Below are 18,996 nucleotides of genomic sequence, written 5' to 3' on the forward strand. Positions count from 1 at the left end.
CCCTTGTATGTCCCGAGCAGTCACTGCAGAGCTTGTCACCAGCAGCCTGGCAAACACAGGGCTTGATATCCACATGCAAGTGATGCTGCCGCCTGCAGCTGCAAGAGGCAGAGAACAGCAGTGAGAAGGGGCCTCCCAAGCCCGGCAGTGGCTGCCTTCAATGCACACAAGCCCAGCCTTCCATTGCCATCCACACACGCCCAGAGTCAGGCTTATTCAGTGCAAAGAGAAACTGGAGCCTGGCAAGTCAGTGCCCCTGATGTCACAAGCCCCTCCTGGCCCTGCACAGGGGGGTGACTGCTGCACTCCCTGTATAGTGAGAGGTTAAATCAAGTGCACAGATGGGGAGAGCGCGAGTGGGCGGCAGCGATTTCATTAAAAATTGCTCTTTTTTTTACGCCCCACTTTCATATCACATATTTAGTAGGACATACCACGCTCCCACATAGCGGATACCTCTGGGCTGTGATAAAATGTAATTAGGTTTCTGATCCGATGCTAATGTATGAGTAGACCATGCTGCAAGGCAGGAGATTACACCAGAAAGGCTTCTAAGGGGTTCCGCAGCAGCTGCAGGTTTTTCTATATTCGTCGGCAAGGGCGAACCCTTGAAGTCTTTACTGCCTGAGGCAAGCTATAGGATGGGGCCCCTACCGTCCCATCCACAAGTAATATATTAGGTTATTCCAGTAGTGATATATCAGGTTACGTGGGGTCTCCACGGGGTTCTATGTCTAACTTCTATGCTGACACTAGGCGTAAAGAGACACTATTTTAAGTGCCTAGGTCTGTTTTTATAGCACGTGACGGTTTCCCCCCTTTCCCCCCCAACTTACTGCAGGTGGTGCTACCTGAAGCAAGAGGCTCAACTGGTTGGCTGGTGCAACCCTGATCGGTGGGAAATTAATCAGTATCTTGCTGAAAAAGAACCAAAATTTTGCCTTTTTGCACACTGGGTAAATAAAGTGCCCTCACATTTTTCTATTGAACTATTGGTGCTACAGCTTTTTGGTTCTATTTATTTATATCTCTATTTATCCCTATTTTAAAATATATTTACCTGTCTATTCATATCTATCTATCTATCTATCTATCTATCTATCTATCTATCTATCTATCTATCTATCTATCTATCTATCCTTCTATCAATCATCTACCTATCTACCTATCTATCTATCTAGAATATATAGTAGGAAATCTACAGTATGTGACACCCATGTATGGTTTTAGAAATTTTCCTAAGTAGTAGATTGTCCCCTGTTCCACCTGGTGGAATTGACGCTGACCCCTAATACCAGTGTAAAATACAGAAGTCCATACTGATGTTACAGAAGGTATAAGAGATGAAGCTGCATCTATCAGACATGTGTGGCATACAGTATACTGGTGCTAATTTAAAGAGATCTTGTTACATGCCGAGTCACAATTTCAGCAGCATGTCCTTATTTAGTGGTGCCAAATAGTGAATGAAATGATTCCTGCTACAATCAGATGACATATAGATTAACTGTTTAGCCACTGATAACAAACTTTACCAAGTAAAAGACCCTGATAGGGTCACCTATGTACCCAAAATTTTGGCTGTAGCCACTGGGAGCTGCAGGTCACGTTACCCTCTGATAGCAGGACTTGGCACTTCCTGTGATGTCCTGTGTCCTGCTGGCTTCCGGTGGGTGCAGGGCATTTTGCATTGATTAAGGTATGCACACCCCCTTCATTATAGACAATCCCACATCAGTGGTAGAAGGGGTGTGTTACTCTCCTCCTATCACTAGTATAGAAGGGGTTATCATAGAGGAGATATGCAGACAGTGATGACTGCACAGCTCCCTCCATTCACTGGAAGCCAGCAGGACATAGGACATCACAGGAAGTCCCAAGTGCTGCCACCAGAGGGTCACATGACATGCTGCCCCCATCAGCTTCAGATAAATTTTACCAGGGTAAGTTCAATATTAGTGATCATATTATGGTCTTGTTCTTAACCAGGTAAAGAACCGCACTGGTGACCATCTCCATTTAAGAACCACACTGCTCTTGTATTGATGACATATTCTTCACAGTGGACATGTCCACATGACTGAAACCCCTTTAAAGAGAAGCTGTTAGGCAAATTAACCCCCCAAAGCAAAATATGTTGTCATAAACTGCCATTAGAAAGCATTGCCCTCTACAGTGTCCCTCTACATGCCTGTAAACTTAAACAATCAGGTCCTGAAGTTGTATGCAAATGACACCCCCTGTGCTTAACTGACAACCTGTATAATGATGTGACACTCCCAGTGCTGGCTCCTCTATGTGTTTCTTTGTGCTGGTTGCAACGCCCCCTGCAGCCTGTCTTGTATAAGATACTCCTATACACATGACTGACAACCTGTATAATGATGTGACACTCCTGGCGCTGGTTCCTCTATGTGTTTCTTTGTGCTGGTTGCAATACCCCCTGCAGCCTGTCTTTTATAAGATATTCCTATACACATGACTGACAACCTGTATAATGATGTGACACCCTGGTACTGGCTCCTCTATGTGCTTCTTGGTGCTGGTTGCAATGCCCCCTGAAGCCTGTGTTGTATGAGATGCTGCTATACACATGACGGACAGCCTGTATAATGATGTGACACCCTGCTACTGGCTGCTCTATGTGCTTCCTTGTGCTGGCAGCCACGTCCCCTGCAGCCTGTGTGTGTGTATTCAACTGCTCCAGGATGCAGCCATGTGTAAAGGAGAACAAAGCATGTTAGGTACTTGTGTAGCTGATGTCTGTGTCTCAGACATGTGTATAACATAACATGTCAGGTACTTGTGTAGCTGATGTCTGTGTCTCACACATGTTTATAGCAGAACATGTCAGGTACTTGTGTAGCTGATGTCTGTGTCTCACACATGTGTATAGGAGAACATGTCAGGTACTTGTGTAGCTGATGTCTGTGTCTCACACATGTTTATAGCAGAACATGTCAGGTACTTGTGTAGCTGATGTCTGTGTCTCACACATGTGGATAGGAGAACATGTCAGGTACTTGTGTAGCTGATGTCTGTGTCTCACACATGTGGATAGGAGAACATGTCAGGTACTTGTGTAGCTGATGTCTGTGTATCACACATGTGTATAGCAGAACATGTCAGGTACTTGTGTATCTGATGTCTGTGTTTCACACATGTGTATAGGAGAACATGTCAGGTACTAGTGTAGCTGATGTCTGTGTCTCACACATGTGTATAGCAGAACATGTCAGGTACTTGTGTAGCAACTAGAGATGAGCGAGTATACTCGTCCGAGCTTGATGCTCGTTCGAGTACTCGAAACTGCTCGTTGCTCGGACGAGTATTTCCCCTGCTCGAGATCGAGCATTTAATTAAAAAAACACAGTGAAGAACAATGAAGAATAGAATAAAAACAGTGAACATAGGATCATTTAAGTGAAAAACACAGTGAAAAACACAGTGAAGAATAGATTACAGATGTTCGGCACATCTGCTTACTTGACGGAAGATACGCGCGGAACGGTTCAAACAAAATAGTATGTGAAGAACAATATATATGAGTGAAGAACACATTGAAGAACACGGTGAGCAGGACAGAGACACCGGGGAGCAGCACAGAGACACCGGGGAAGCGGCAGCACGGAGACATCGGGGAACAGCACGGAGACATCAGGGCAGTGGCAGCACGGAGACATGGGGCAGCAGGGAGACATGGGGCAGCAGGGAGACATGGGGCAGCGGCAGCACGGAAAGATCGGGCAGCAGGGAGACATCGGGCAGCAGGGACACATCGGGCAGCACGGAAACATCGGGCAGCAGGGAGACATCAGGCAGCAGGGAGACATCGGGCAGCACGAAGAGATCGGGCAGCACGGAGACATCGGGCAGCAGGGAGACATCGGACAGCAGGCAGCACGGAGAGATCGGGCAGCACGGAGAGATCGGGCAGCACGGAGACATCGGGCAGCAGGGAGACAATGGGCAGCACGGAGAAATCGGGCAGCACGGAGAGATCGGGCAGCAGGGAGACATCGGGCAGCAGGGAGACATCAGGCAGCACGGAGACATCGAGCAGCAGGGAGACATCAGGCAGCACGGAGACATCGGGCAGCATGGAGAAATCGGGCAGCACGGAGACATGGGGCAGCACGGAGACATGGGGCAGCAGGGAGACATCGGGCAGCAGGGAGACACGGGGCAGCACGGAGAGATCGGGGAGACTTCAGTGGAAGAAGAGCAGCGGATCCCGGGACAGCGTATCTCCCGACAAGTAAGCAGATGTGCCGAACATCTGCAATCTATTCTTCACTGTGTTTTTCACTTAAATGATCCTGTGTTCACTGTTTTTATTCTATTCTGCACTGTTCTTCACATCTGCTAACTTGTCGGGAGATAATATAAGCGCAGAACAGTGAAGAATAGATTGCAGATGTTTGCATACATCTGCTAACTTATCAGAAGACATTCTTTTTCAATTAATTAACACATTTTATTCCCAAACCATGGTCCCTTTGAAAAATGCTTGAGTTCAATGGGGCTCGTTATTCTCGTTATTCTCGTTATTCGAGATGAGCACTCGAGCATCTGGAAAAGTTTGTCTCGAATAACGAGCACCCGAGCATTTTAGTGCTCACTCATCTCTAGTAGCAACATATATGTAACATTCAGACATGAGAAGGGGGAGAAGAGGAGAGGGGTAACATAGGGTGACATCCCTTTCACTTTGCATGTGACCAGCCTCATTTACATAATAAACAAAATATGATTTTAAAATGAATAATGTGTGTAATAACTAGATAAAGGCTGGGATGGGATCCTTCCGAGCTGCTCTACCAAGTAGTGGTGACAGAACTTGTTAGAGAGACCTGATGACAGGTCCCCTTTAACAGACATGGGCAGATTTACTTACCCGGTCCATTCGCGATCCAGCAGCAGGTTCTCCGGCGCTGATTCGTGTCTTCCGGCGATTCACTAAGGTAGTGCGCCCGAGGTCCGCTGGAGTTCACCAAGCTAGGCTCGGTGCAGGTAAGTGCGTGTCAAGCGACACATTTTTTTTAAAAAATACGGCGATTTTTCCGAATCCGTCAGGTTTTCCGACCGCCACGCCCCCACGACTTCCGTCGCGTGCATGCCGGTGCCGATGTGCCCCAATCCGATCGCATGCGCCAAAAACCCAGGGCAATACAGGGAAAAATGGTAATATTTGGGAAACACGTCGGAAAAACGCGATTCGGGCCCTTAGTAAATGACACCCACAATGTTAATTGAGTTTGTGAACAGATTACATCACTTTCCTTGTGCTGATCCCGCATTATCTTCCTAGAGCTTCAGAGCTGCATTCACGATTTTGCAGACTTCACAGCTTTGATTCTCAGGAGTATATTCTGTACACCGGACAATGTATAGTCATCTGATACAAGGGAGCCCTCCATGTGCACTATACAGTATTAGCTGAGCTCTTAGGAGCGAGTCTGACAATGCACAATTGGTAATTGTATACACGTATGACGGCTGACTGTAACCATGTTGTACACATTTTAGTTGGGTAATTTAATTGGCAGAACACTGAGCCATTGAATTTTACACATCCATTCTTAGCTATCATGTTGGTAATGACTTTGACTATTCCGCCAGAATATTTAGATGCATTTAACAGAATCCTGCTGATAGTTTGGCATAGCCGTATACAGATGTACAGCTGTACTTTTCTTTTACTACAATCACAATGAGAACGGTATGCGGGTGAATAGCAAAGCGTGCTCATACTCAGATGGATCTACATCTGCAGCATGTCTAACCAGTTTTGTGTTCCATGGCGGCATCTGAGTATAATATGTAACAAACAGAAGGTAGTGGACCCACTATGCCACCAGACAATTACACCAGGTAATCTATAGCATAGTTTCCCTACACGGTGGATTAAGACTGCCATGGGCCCTGGGCAAATAGTGGGATATCAGGGCCGTTTGATGATACAAAAGGAAAGTCTTCTCTTATTGCGATCCAGTGACAGATCATAAAAGTGGACCTATGAGTAAGAAAACACCTTAGGACAAATGGTATTACCGTATGCTGTGCTCATTGATGCAGGATAAGAGCAGTAGGCTGCAGTGACTATCCATGCCGGATAAGAGTAGAACTATGCAGTGTCCATCTATGCAGGATAAAATCAGTAACAATGTGTAGTGTGCATTAGAGTAGGATTAGTACTGCACAGTGCCCATCTATGCAGGATAAGAGCAGTAGTGGGCAGCACCCATCTCTACAGAACAAGAGCAGTAGTATGCACTTCCCATCGATTCACAATAAGAACAGTAATGTGAGGTGCCCATCTATGCAGCATAACACCAGAACTATGCAGTACCCATCTGTGCAGTATAAATCAGTAGTTGTGTGTAGTGTGCATTATAGCAGGATAAGAGTAGTACTGCACAGTGCCCATCTATGCAGGATAAGAGCATTAGCATGCAGTGCCCATCTATACAGAATAAGAACATTAATATGCAGGGAACATCTATGCACAATAAGAAAAGTACTGTGCGGTGCCCATCTGTGCAGGAAAAGAGCAGCAGGCTGCAGTGCCCATCTATGCAGGATAAGAGCAGTAGCATGCAGTGCCCATCTATACAGAATAAGAACAATAATATGCAGTGAACATCTATGCACAATAAGAAAAGTACTGTGCAGTGCCCATCTATGCAGGATAAGAGCAGTAGCATGCAGTGCCCATCTATACAGAATAAGAACAATAATATGCAGTGAACATCTATGCACAATAAGAAAAGTACTGTGCAGTGCCCATCTGTGCAGGAAAAGAGCAGTAGGCTGCAGTGCCCATCTATGCAGCATAACACAAGAACTATGCAGTGACCATCTATATAAGGTAAGAGCAGAACTATGCAGTGTTGATCTATGCAGGATAAAAGCAGTAGTGTAAAGTGCACATCGATGCAGGATAAGAACAATAGTGTGCAGTGCCCATCTATGCAGGATGAGAGCCATATTATGCAGTGCTAATATGTGACACATTCAAGCAGTAGTGTGCAGTGTCCACCTAGGCAGAATCAAAGCAGTAGTGCAGTGCAGTACCCACCTATGCAGGATGTATAGGAAAGGACAAAAGGAACAGGAGGAAAGTGTCTCTCTTTTGTGGAGACAAGAGACTCAGGATTTGTCTCTTTGACATTCATCATTTGACACTTGCCAAATATTAAATGCTGGAATGGTGTTGCCAGGAATCAAACCTTCAAAACGAACTTCATTAAAAATCCATTGGGGAGTTCATAAAAAAATCTTTCCATAACATGCTTTGTACCTTGAAGGAAAACTACCACTAGCTGGTAGACATATTAAACTACAACTGCTTACCTACACTCCTCTTGATGTTGATCCTGGTGATGTCCTTCTCTAAGCTTGACATGCTGGGAAAAAAATCTAATAATTAGCAGCCCGAAGCACTGCGACAAAATATCCGGTGCTCCGGGCTGCTAATTATGCACTAACTCGCCACCTTCCTGGAAGTGGTAGGTGACGTCACACGAGAGATGGGCATAATTAACAACCCGGAACGGTGGATATAAGACGTCCATAACATGTTTCGAACCTTAAAGGAAATCTATCACTAGCTGGTAGACATATTAAACTACGCATACTTACCTACACTCTTCTTGATGTTGATCCTGCAGTGTCTTTCTCTATTGACACGCCGGAATTACCTAGAAAAGAAACTTATAGAAAGACACTGCCAGGATCAACATCAAGAGGAGTGTAGGTAAGTATCTGTAATATAAATATGTCTACCGGCTAGTGGTAGAGCTACTTTAATGATCTTTTTCAAAATACACAGAAAGTAGAAAGACTGTGCACAATTTTACCTGCCTGGGGTATCTATTAATTGTAATATTAAATATTGGATAGAGAGCCTAGGTGGGAATCAGGCAGACCATAACCATTAGCGATTCTCTTGGCTGTAAGACTACTAGAGCTGTATATCCCTCCTTTAAAGGGAATATTCGCCCTTTTTTTTAAATTGAATTATTTCTTGTAGAATAGATGTTTAAATCAAGTTTAGATCTGTTGGTCTCCTGATGCTCCATGAGAGGACTGATCCCAGTATTGTTGCACAATGCTTACATGTCATATTGGATGTTTTTACCTCCCTCAGAATTGAAATAAACATTACTGCAGTACCTAAAATCCCCCCTATAAAAAATATAGTGGGTGAGCAGCGAGGCCTTCATCATCTTCATACTCTATGGAATAGACCACAATCGTCTCCAACTTAGTTGTTCTCTGCAGTGTATCTGGGGTCCAGTATTAATTTAGAGCCTGTATCTACAGGAGGATCCTCCAGTCCAACAATGCTCGACCCGAACTTCCCGTGCTGCACTTTGGCTCTGCTCATCTCTACTCATGGCATCTAAACAATGGCGGGAACAAATCTCTTATCTGTCTGAGTTAGCGCTATAGACTATTTTGCAAGGCAATTAAATTTTGCAATGAAAATCCTAACTATGGCTGTGATCACAGGTCTTAGAAAAGCTTCATTACATTTGATCTGGGAAGATTCATTTTTGCGATAATTCATATGTGTTCTCCATTCTTATGGGAAATCATAAATTACAGTGACTATCTGTATGCTAAGCAATGTAAGATCCCCAACTGTTCCCGTAGCCGCATAGTAAATCGTGGGGTGCGGATATCCAACACATTTGTTTCCATATGAATAAAACATGAATAACTGTGATCAAACATAAAGAGCGCACAAAGAAATTTATTTATAAAAATATTTAATTGCAGCCTCGCCGACTCGGTGTCGCGTGTATCACTGGCGCGGGATGTGTATTAACTGCACCAATTCAACAAGAATCGGAATTGTACCGGGCTTAGGCTTTGGCTTTCAATATGAGGAGGATCAAGATTTATTTTTTTCAGAATATGATCATATAATAAATCCAGGGGCTATGGAATCGGAAGCTTCTCTATAGATAATGGAAAGTGTTCTTGGAAAGAGTGATAATTATAAATTGGCGCGGCAGCTATTGTCTTTGTTTCAGAAAAACAACGCTCACTTATTATAAGCAATTATACCTCCATCTCCCTGTATCTCGTGTACCCTTCACCCGTCATTATTGTGTGATGCCTGGTAAATACCCACAATTTGATTTGTAACAACTTTGTTGAATTTTTCAAAAGGTTCCATTTGGGTCCAAATCTATTTGGTTGAAACCAATGATGCTCCGCTAGTCCTGGGAATTGGTAAATTAAAAGAAATCTACCATCAAAATCAAGCAAGATAATCAAGCATGATTGTGTTTTATTGTCTTATATTTGTTATCCATGGCTTCCTTCCTTCTAATATCAACTTTTAAAATTATGATAATGAGCCAGAACCATTGCTAAGATAACAATCTTGAAAAGCTAGACGATAAAATTAATACTACATGTTGTAATTAACGAGGATCTGTCATCAAGTACGAAATGCTAAATGAATAAATTGTTTAATTTTGTCCACACCCCTGATCAATTTGGTATTACTTTTCCTGAAAGGAAACCTACTAACAAAGTCCATCATGATAATCCAGGGGCACTGTGACTGTGGTAATATTCGTATTTGCATTATCCATGGCCTCCTTCCTTCTAAAATCAACTTTTAAAATTATGAAGATGAGTCAAAAGGGGTGTTACCAGAGCCCTTCTGTGCTGTATCTTCGCAGGCTGTTACACTGTCTAAGAGCACTTACATTGCTCCACCCTGCTCACTTGGCATTTTTCCCCTCCCTCTGTCTGATGTAATCTCACACAGTGGGAAAGGGGGAGTGCTCCTGCACCGTGTCAGTCTGTGAAGCTACAGTACAGAGGGGTTCTGGTAACACTCCTTAAAGTTGATTTTAGAAGGAAGGATAACATGGATAACAAATAAAAGAAGATTACCACAGTCACGGTGCCTGGATCTATGAGTAAGTGACCCTGGTTTATCATGGTTTTGAGGCTAGATTTCCTTTAACCCTTGCAGTCCTGTAAAACGACGTTTTTTAATGAAAAGTTAATATCCTGTTTTGTTAATTTTTCACATTTTTTTTTTTTATTTCGCTCGCTCATCCTCCCTCCCTAAGTTCTAGAATAAAGGGCAGCAGTATTTAGCTTCCATTTTCAAAGATTTGTCCAAAGCGAAGCAGGAAAGATTTGGATTTGATTCAGAGCCTGAAAAATGGCAAATCCGTCCTGAATCTATGAACCAGTAAATAGATTCCCTCATCTCTACTGTTGCCCTATAGCAGCTTCTATGGCTGCTACAGTGGTAGGTATGGTGTGACCTTGCCACTGTAAAATATATCCAGAATTTCCAATTTCTGTGATCCATTTTCACTCAAGATATTGTTAGAACCTACAATTGAAGTATTTATGTACCATGTACATACTCCTTACACCAAGTGTTTATATAACATGTACATACTCCTTACATCAAGTGTTTATATACCATGTACATACTCCTTACATCAAGTGTTTATATACCATGTACATACTCCTTACATCAAGTGTTTATATAACATGTACATACTCCTTACATCTAGTGTTTATATACCATGTACATACTCCTTACATAAAGTGTTTATATAACATGTACATACTCCTTACACCAAGTGTTTATATAACATGTACATACTCCTTATACCAAGTGTTTATATAACATGTACATACTCCTTACATCAGGTGTTTATATACCATGTACATACTCCTTACATCAAGTGTTTATATAACATGTACATACTCCTTACATCAAGTGTTTATATACCATGTACATACTCCTTACATCAAGTGTTTATATAGCATGTACATACTCCTTATACCAAGTGTTTATATACCATGTACATACTCCTTACATCAAGTGTTTATATACCATGTACATACTCCTTACATCAAGTGTTTATATACCATGTACATACTCCTTACATCAAGTGTTTATATACCATGTACATACTCCTTACATCAAGTGTTTATATACCATGTACATACTCCTTACACCAAGTGTATATATACCATGTACATACTCCTTACATCAAGTGTTTATATACCATGTACATACTCCTTACATCAGGTGTTTATATACCATGTACATACTCCTTACATCAAGTGTTTATATACCATGTACATACTCCTTACATCAGGTGTTTATATACCATGTACATACTCCTTACATCAGGTGTTTATATTCCATGTACATACTCCTTACACCAAGTGTATATATACCATGTATATACTCCTTACATCAAGTGTTTATATACCATGTACATACTCCTTACACCAAGTGTATATATACCATGTATATACTCCTTACATCAAGTGTTTATATACCATGTACATACTCCTTACACCAAGTGTATATATACCATGTATATACTCCTTACATCAAGTGTATATATAACATGTACATACTCAGGGTCGGACTGGCCCACCGGAGGACCGGTGGATCCTCCGGTAGGCCCCCGTTACCTCCGCTATGGCAGGGGCCTCCATGCCGATCTGAGGGCCCTGCCAGCAAGGTCGCACGGGTCCACAGTGGGCTCCCGATATCTCCGCTACGGCAGGGGCCTTCATCAGGGGCCCCTGCCAGTGAGTGACAGTTCTGGTACTCGATGGGGCCTTAAGTGGCCACTCGAGTACCATCTCTGCTGTAATGGCATTGCTGAGTGTTTGTGCGACACGGCCGTTTTTATTCCCCGCACGCGTCGCACTTTGACCCCTGTTGCGCGGCAGCGTGATGATGCACTCACGCTGCCGCGCATCGGGGGTCACAGTGTGACTGGTGCCGGGAATAGAAACGGCCGCGGCGCAAAAACACTCAGCAAAGCGGAGGACGCGGGAGCGCTGAGACTGGTAAGTGAGGTTTATTATTTTCATCTAATAGTCTTAACTATATAATAGGGGGCCACAGAAGTAAGGGGCTACATCAAATAAGGGACTCCATTGCAGGGATCAATGTTAAAGGGGCCACTACAAGACTAAATGTAATAATGGGACCGGTTGCAAGAATATATAATTAATGGCCACTAGAGTAGTGGTACTGTGCCAATATATACAGGATAGGGGTAGTAGTACTGTGCTGTGCCATGTATACAGAATAGGAGTAGTAGTACTGTGCTGTGCCCATATATACAGGATAGGGGTAGTAGTACTGTGCTGTGCCCATATATACAGGATAGGGGTAGTAGTACTGTGCTGTGCCATGTATACAGAATAGGAGTAGTAGTACTGTGCTGTGCCAATATATACAGGATAGGGGTAGTAGTACTGTGCTGTGCCATGTATACATAATAGGAGTAGTAGTACTGTGCTGTGCCCATATATACAGGATAGGGGTAGTAGTACTGTGCTGTGCCCATATATACAGGATAGGGGTAGTAGTACTGTGCTGTGCCCATATATACAGGATAGGGGTAGTAGTACTGTGCTGTGCCATGTATACAGAATAGGAGTAGTAGTACTGTGCTGTGCCCATATATACAGGATAGGGGTAGTAGTACTGTGCTGTGCCCATATATACAGGATAGGGGTAGTAGTACTGTGCTGTGCCCATATATACAGGATAGGGGTAGTAGTACTGTGCTGTGCCCATGTATACAGGATAGGAGTAGTAGTACTGTGCTGTGCCCATATATACAGGATAGGGGTAGTAGTACTGTGCTGTGTCCATGTATACAGGATAGGAGTAGTAGTACTGTGCTGTGCCCATGTATACAGGATAGGAGTAGTAGTACTGTGCTGTGCCCATATATACAGGATAGGGGTAGTAGTACTGTGCTGTACCCATATATACAGGATAGGAGTAGTAGTACAGGCGGTCCCCTACTTAAAGACAACCCATAGTTACAGACAGACCCCTCTGACCTCTGGTGACCTCTCTGAATGCTTTACTTTAGTCCCAGGCTGCAATGATCAGCTGTATGGTGTCTGTAATGAAGCTTTATTGATAATCCTTGGTCCCATTAAAGCAAAAATGTTTAAACTCCAATTGTCACTGGGGCCAAAATTTTATTTGTCTGGATCTACAATTATAAAATATACAGTTTCGACTTACATACAAATTCAACTTAAAAACAAACCTCCGGACCCTATCTTGTAGGTAACCCGGGGACTGCCTGTACTGTGCTGTGCCCATATATACAGGATAGGGGTAGTAGTACTGTGCTGTGCATATATAGCGAATAGGAGTATTTATTAGGACTTTTATATAAAATATTTGATAAGAGGAGCGGTAAATATAAGAATATTAATTAAGGAGAGCATTATATATATATAACATAATTAATAAGTAGTATCACTGCAAGACTTTATAGATGAAATGATTAATTGGAAATGATATATTATGAAATTAAAGGGAACGATGTAAAATTTAATTTATTAGGTGTATCATTTCATTTACTCAGGGGTGCGTATTGTTTAATACTGAGGAGTCGCAATATAATATTTGATTTATGGAAAGGGCACAGTATGGCTTTTATTATGGGGGTATATTTGGTATTTGTGAGGAGCACAGTGTGGTCAGTTGTGTGGTGAGTGGTAAATATTATTTAGGAGCACAGTGTGGGACATTATTATCCAGGTGACATTATGCTGTAGTGACTGTGATATTTTTAGTTGCACAGTGTGGAGATGTGCCTCACAGAGATGAAGGTATCAGGTGAAAATTCTCCAGTGATAAGAAAAAAAAAAGGGAGAAGTCGTCCTGCAGTTCAGTACCCAAAGGAGAAGACGTGTAACATGTAAGGTACTGAATCCCACTTCTGAGTCTGATAACTGATTACTGACCAACTATCTAGACTATAATGTAATTGCCTAGTTCTTATGTGCTGCAGAGAACATACGAAGGAGGTGAAGGGTTATAGTTAGTTATTCTTATTGGTAAGTTAGTAAGCACAATGCAGCCGCTGTGAACTCCTGGGAAATAACAAATATTTCTAGGTAGCGGTATGGTGGGCCCCCCAAATCAATTTCTCTGGTGGGCCCTAGGCACCCCAGTCCGACCCTGTACATACTCCTTACATCAAGTGTATATATACCATGTACATACTCCTTACATCAGGTGTTTATATACCATGTACATACTCCTTACATCAAGTGTTTATATACCATGTACATACTCCTTACATCAGGTGTTTATATACCATGTACATACTCCTTACATCAGGTGTTTATATACCATGTACATACTCCTTACATCAAGTGTATATATACCATGTACATACTCCTTACACCAAGTGTTTATATACCATGTACATACTCCTTACATCAAGTGTTTATATACCATGTACATACTCCTTACATCAAGTGTTTATATACCATGTACATACTCCTTACATCAAGTGTTTATATACCATGTACATACTCCTTACATCAAGTGTATATATACCATGTACATACTCCTTACATCAGGTGTTTATATACCATGTACATACTCCTTACATCAAGTGTTTATATACCATGTACATACTCCTTACATCAAGTGTATATATACCATGTACATACTCCTTACATCAGGTGTTTATATACCATGTACATACTCCTTACATCAGGTGTTTATATACCATGTACATACTCCTTACATCAAGTGTTTATATACCATGTACATACTCCTTATACCAAGTGTTTATATACCATGTACATACTCCTTACATCAAGTGTTTATATACCATGTACATACTCCTTACATCAAGTGTTTATATACCATGTACATACTCCTTACATCAGGTGTTTATATACCATGTACATACTCCTTACATCAGGTGTTTATATACCATGTACATACTCCTTACATCAAGTGTTTATATACCATGTACATACTCCTTACACCAAGTGTTTCTGTAACATATACATACTCCTTACACCAAGTGTTTATATACCATGTACATACTCCTTACATCAGGTGTTTATATACCATGTACATACTCCTTACATCAAGTGTTTATATACCATGTACATACTCCTTACATCAAGTGTTTATATACCATGTACATACTCCTTACATCAGGTGTTTATATACCATGTACATACTCCTTACATCAAGTGTATATATACCATGTACATACTCCTTACATCAGGTGTTTATATACCATGTACATACTCCTTACATCAAGTGTTTATATACCATGTACATACTCCTTACATCAGGTGTTTATATACCATGTACATACTCCTTACATCAAGTGTTTATATACCATGTACATACTCCTTACATCAGGTGTTTATATACCATGTACATACTCCTTACATCAAGTGTTTATATACCATGTACATACTCCTTACATCAAGTGTATATATACCATGTACATACTCCTTACATCAGGTGTTTATATACCATGTACATACTCCTTACATCAAGTGTTTATATACCATGTACATACTCCTTACATCAAGTGTTTATATACCATGTACATACTCCTTACATCAGGTGTTTATATACCATGTACATACTCCTTACATCAAGTGTTTATATACCATGTACATACTCCTTACATCAAGTGTATATATACCATGTACATACTCCTTACATCAGGTGTTTATATAACATGTACATACTCCTTACATCAGGTGTTTATATACCATGTACATACTCCGTACATCAAGTGTTTATATACCATGTACATACTCCTTACATCAAGTGTTTATATACCATGTACATACTCCTTACATCAAGTGTTTATATACCATGTACATACTCCTTACATCAAGTGTTTATATACCATGTACATACTCCTTACATCAAGTGTATATATACCATGTACATACTCCTTACATCAGGTGTTTATATAACATGTACATACTCCTTACATCAGGTGTTTATATACCATGTACATACTCCGTACATCAAGTGTTTATATACCATGTACATACTCCTTACATCAAGTGTTTATATACCATGTACATACTCCTTACATCAGGTGTTTATATACCATGTACATACTCCTTACATCAAGTGTATATATACCATGTACATACTCCTTACATCAGGTGTTTATATAACATGTACATACTCCTTACATCAGGTGTTTATATACCATGTACATACTCCGTACATCAGGTGTTTATATACCATGTACATACTCCTTACATCTAGTGTTTATATACCATGTACATACTCCTTACATCAAGTGTTTATATACCATGTACATACTCCTTACATCAAGTGTTTATATACCATGTACATACTCCTTACATCAAGTGTTTATATACCATGTACATACTCCTTACATCAAGTGTATATATACCATGTACATACTCCTTACATCAAGTGTATATATACCATGTACATACTCCTTACATCAAGTGTTTATATACCATGTACATACTCCTTACATCAAGTGTTTATATACCATGTACATACTCCTTACATCAAGTGTTTATATACCATGTACATACTCCTTACATCTAGTGTTTATATACCATGTACATACTCCTTACATCAAGTGTTTATATACCATGTACATACTCCTTACATCAGGTGTTTATATACCATGTACATACTCCTTACATCAGGTGTTTATATACCATGTACATACTCCTTACATCAAGTGTATATATACCATGTACATACTCCTTACATCAAGTGTTTATATACCATGTACATACTCCTTACATCAGGTGTTTATATACCATGTACATACTCCTTACATCAAGTGTTTATATACCATGTACATACTCCTTACATCAAGTGTTTATATACCATGTACATACTCCTTACATCAGGTGTTTATATACCATGTACATACTCCTTACATCAAGTGTATATATACCATGTACATACTCCTTACATCAAGTGTTTATATACCATGTACATACTCCTTACATCAGGTGTTTATATACCATGTACATACTCCTTACATCAAGTGTATATATACCATGTACATACTCCTTACATCAAGTGTTTATATACCATGTACATACTCCTTACATCAGGTGTTTATATACCATGTACATACTCCTTACATCAGGTGTTTATATACCATGTACATACTCCTTACATCAGGTGTTTATATACCATGTACATACTCCTTACATCAAGTGTTTATATACCATGTACATACTCCTTACATCAAGTGTATATATACCATGTACATACTCCTTACATCAAGTGTATATATACCATGTACATACTCCTTACATCAAGTGTTTATATAACATGTACATACTCCTTACATCAGGTGTTTATATACCATGTACATACTCCTTACATCAAGTGTTTACATACCATGTACATACTCCTTACACCAAGTATTTATATACCATGTACATACTCCTTATACCAAGTGTTTATATACCATGTACATACTCCTTACATCAAGTGTTTATATACCATGTACATACTCCTTACATCAAGTGTTTATATACCATGTACATACTCCTTACATCAAGTGTTTATATACCATGTACATACTCCTTACATCAAGTGTTTATATACCATGTACATACTCCTTACATCAAGTGTATATATACCATGTACATACTCCTTACATCAAGTGTTTATATACCATGTACATACTCCTTACACCAAGTGTATATATACCATGTATATACTCCTTACATCAAGTGTTTATATACCATGTACATACTCCTTACACCAAGTGTATATATACCATGTACATACTCCTTACATCAAGTGTTTATATACCATGTACTTACTCCTTACATCAAGTGTTTATATACCATGTACATACTCCTTACATCAAGTGTTTATATACCATGTACATACTCCTTACATCAAGTGTTTATATACCATGTACATACTCCTTACACCAAGTGTTTATATACCATGTACATACTCCTTACATCAAGTGTTTATATACCATGTACATACTCCTTACACCAAGTGTTTATATACCATGTACATACTCCTTACATCAAGTGTTTATATACCATGTACATACTCCTTACACCAAGTGTTTATATACCATGTACATACTCCTTACACCAAGTGTTTATATACCATGTACATACTCCTTACATCAAGTGTTTATATACCATGTACATACTCCTTACACCAAGTGTTTATATACCATGTACATACTCCTTACACCAAGTGTTTATATACCATGTACATACTCTGTGCATGATGTCCTTGCAGTGCGTTTCTCATTAGCATACCACAGAATGTGCAGCTTCTCCTGCAGATATATATTCACATATTTGCATAATGCATCTATAGCTCGGTAATTAAAGTCAGCAGATTGTAGTTTGGCCTCATTCCAATAAATATCTGCTTCAAAGGGAATCTGTGAGCAGCTTTGGTCATGAAATAACAGAGAGCCCTGGAGCGCGTTTTATTACACTCTGGTAAATGCTGAAGGTGGCAGCATGACTGTGAAATATTAGCTTTTAGTCCTGGGCTGCAGGTCCTGTAATTGCTCTGAAGTGCTGTTTCCTCCCGTCTACTCTGAGTGACAGCTGGAAGCATGTTACAGCTGTAACTCATAGCAGAGGGGAGGGGTTTGGGTCCATAGGATGCCTTCACTATGCTAAAAGTCTTCAGAACAGGTACAGATACAGGACATGAATTTCTAAGATGCTGATTGATTGAGATGTAGTTAAGATAAGGCTGGACATGAATCAGAAAGTTTACCCAGGTAAGTACAATACCCTAACTGGGTCATCCACGTTGTACTTACCTTGATGAACCTTCCCCTTCTGCTCATCCGCTGTTTTACATCATTATCATAATTTCAGACGATTTTATCATAATGGGGCTCATTTACTAAGGGTCCGAACGCCGCACTTTTGTTGTGTTTCCCGAATACTTCCGATTTGCACCAAATTGGATTTTGCCGCACGCAATCGGATTGTGGTGCATCGGCACTGGCTTTTGCGACAGAAATCAGGGGCGTGGCTTTCGAACATCCCGACGGATTTGGAAAAACCACGGAATTTATAAAGAGATTTGTGTCGCAAGATCAGCACTTACATGCACCGAGGAGAAGAAGGTGAACTCCGGCGGACCTCGGCTCAGCAGCGGCACCT

At 40.8% G+C, this 18,996-nt stretch overlaps 1 protein-coding gene across 1 annotated transcript in view; it reads right to left on the reverse strand.

Moving 5' to 3' along the window:
- The window catches only part of B3GALT1 (beta-1,3-galactosyltransferase 1), a 207,974-nt gene extending 207,721 nt beyond the window's left edge, over nt 1-253 (reverse strand). The window contains exon 1 of the mRNA XM_072121819.1: nt 1-253. This exon is cut by the window's left edge and continues 18 nt beyond it. The gene's annotated coding sequence lies outside the window, so the exon portion shown is untranslated.
- Between the last annotated feature and the right edge of the window lie 18,743 nt (nt 254-18,996).

Source organism: Engystomops pustulosus, chromosome 8 (genome assembly GCF_040894005.1).
Source record: "Engystomops pustulosus chromosome 8, aEngPut4.maternal, whole genome shotgun sequence".
NCBI classification, from domain to species: domain Eukaryota; kingdom Metazoa; phylum Chordata; class Amphibia; order Anura; family Leptodactylidae; genus Engystomops; species Engystomops pustulosus.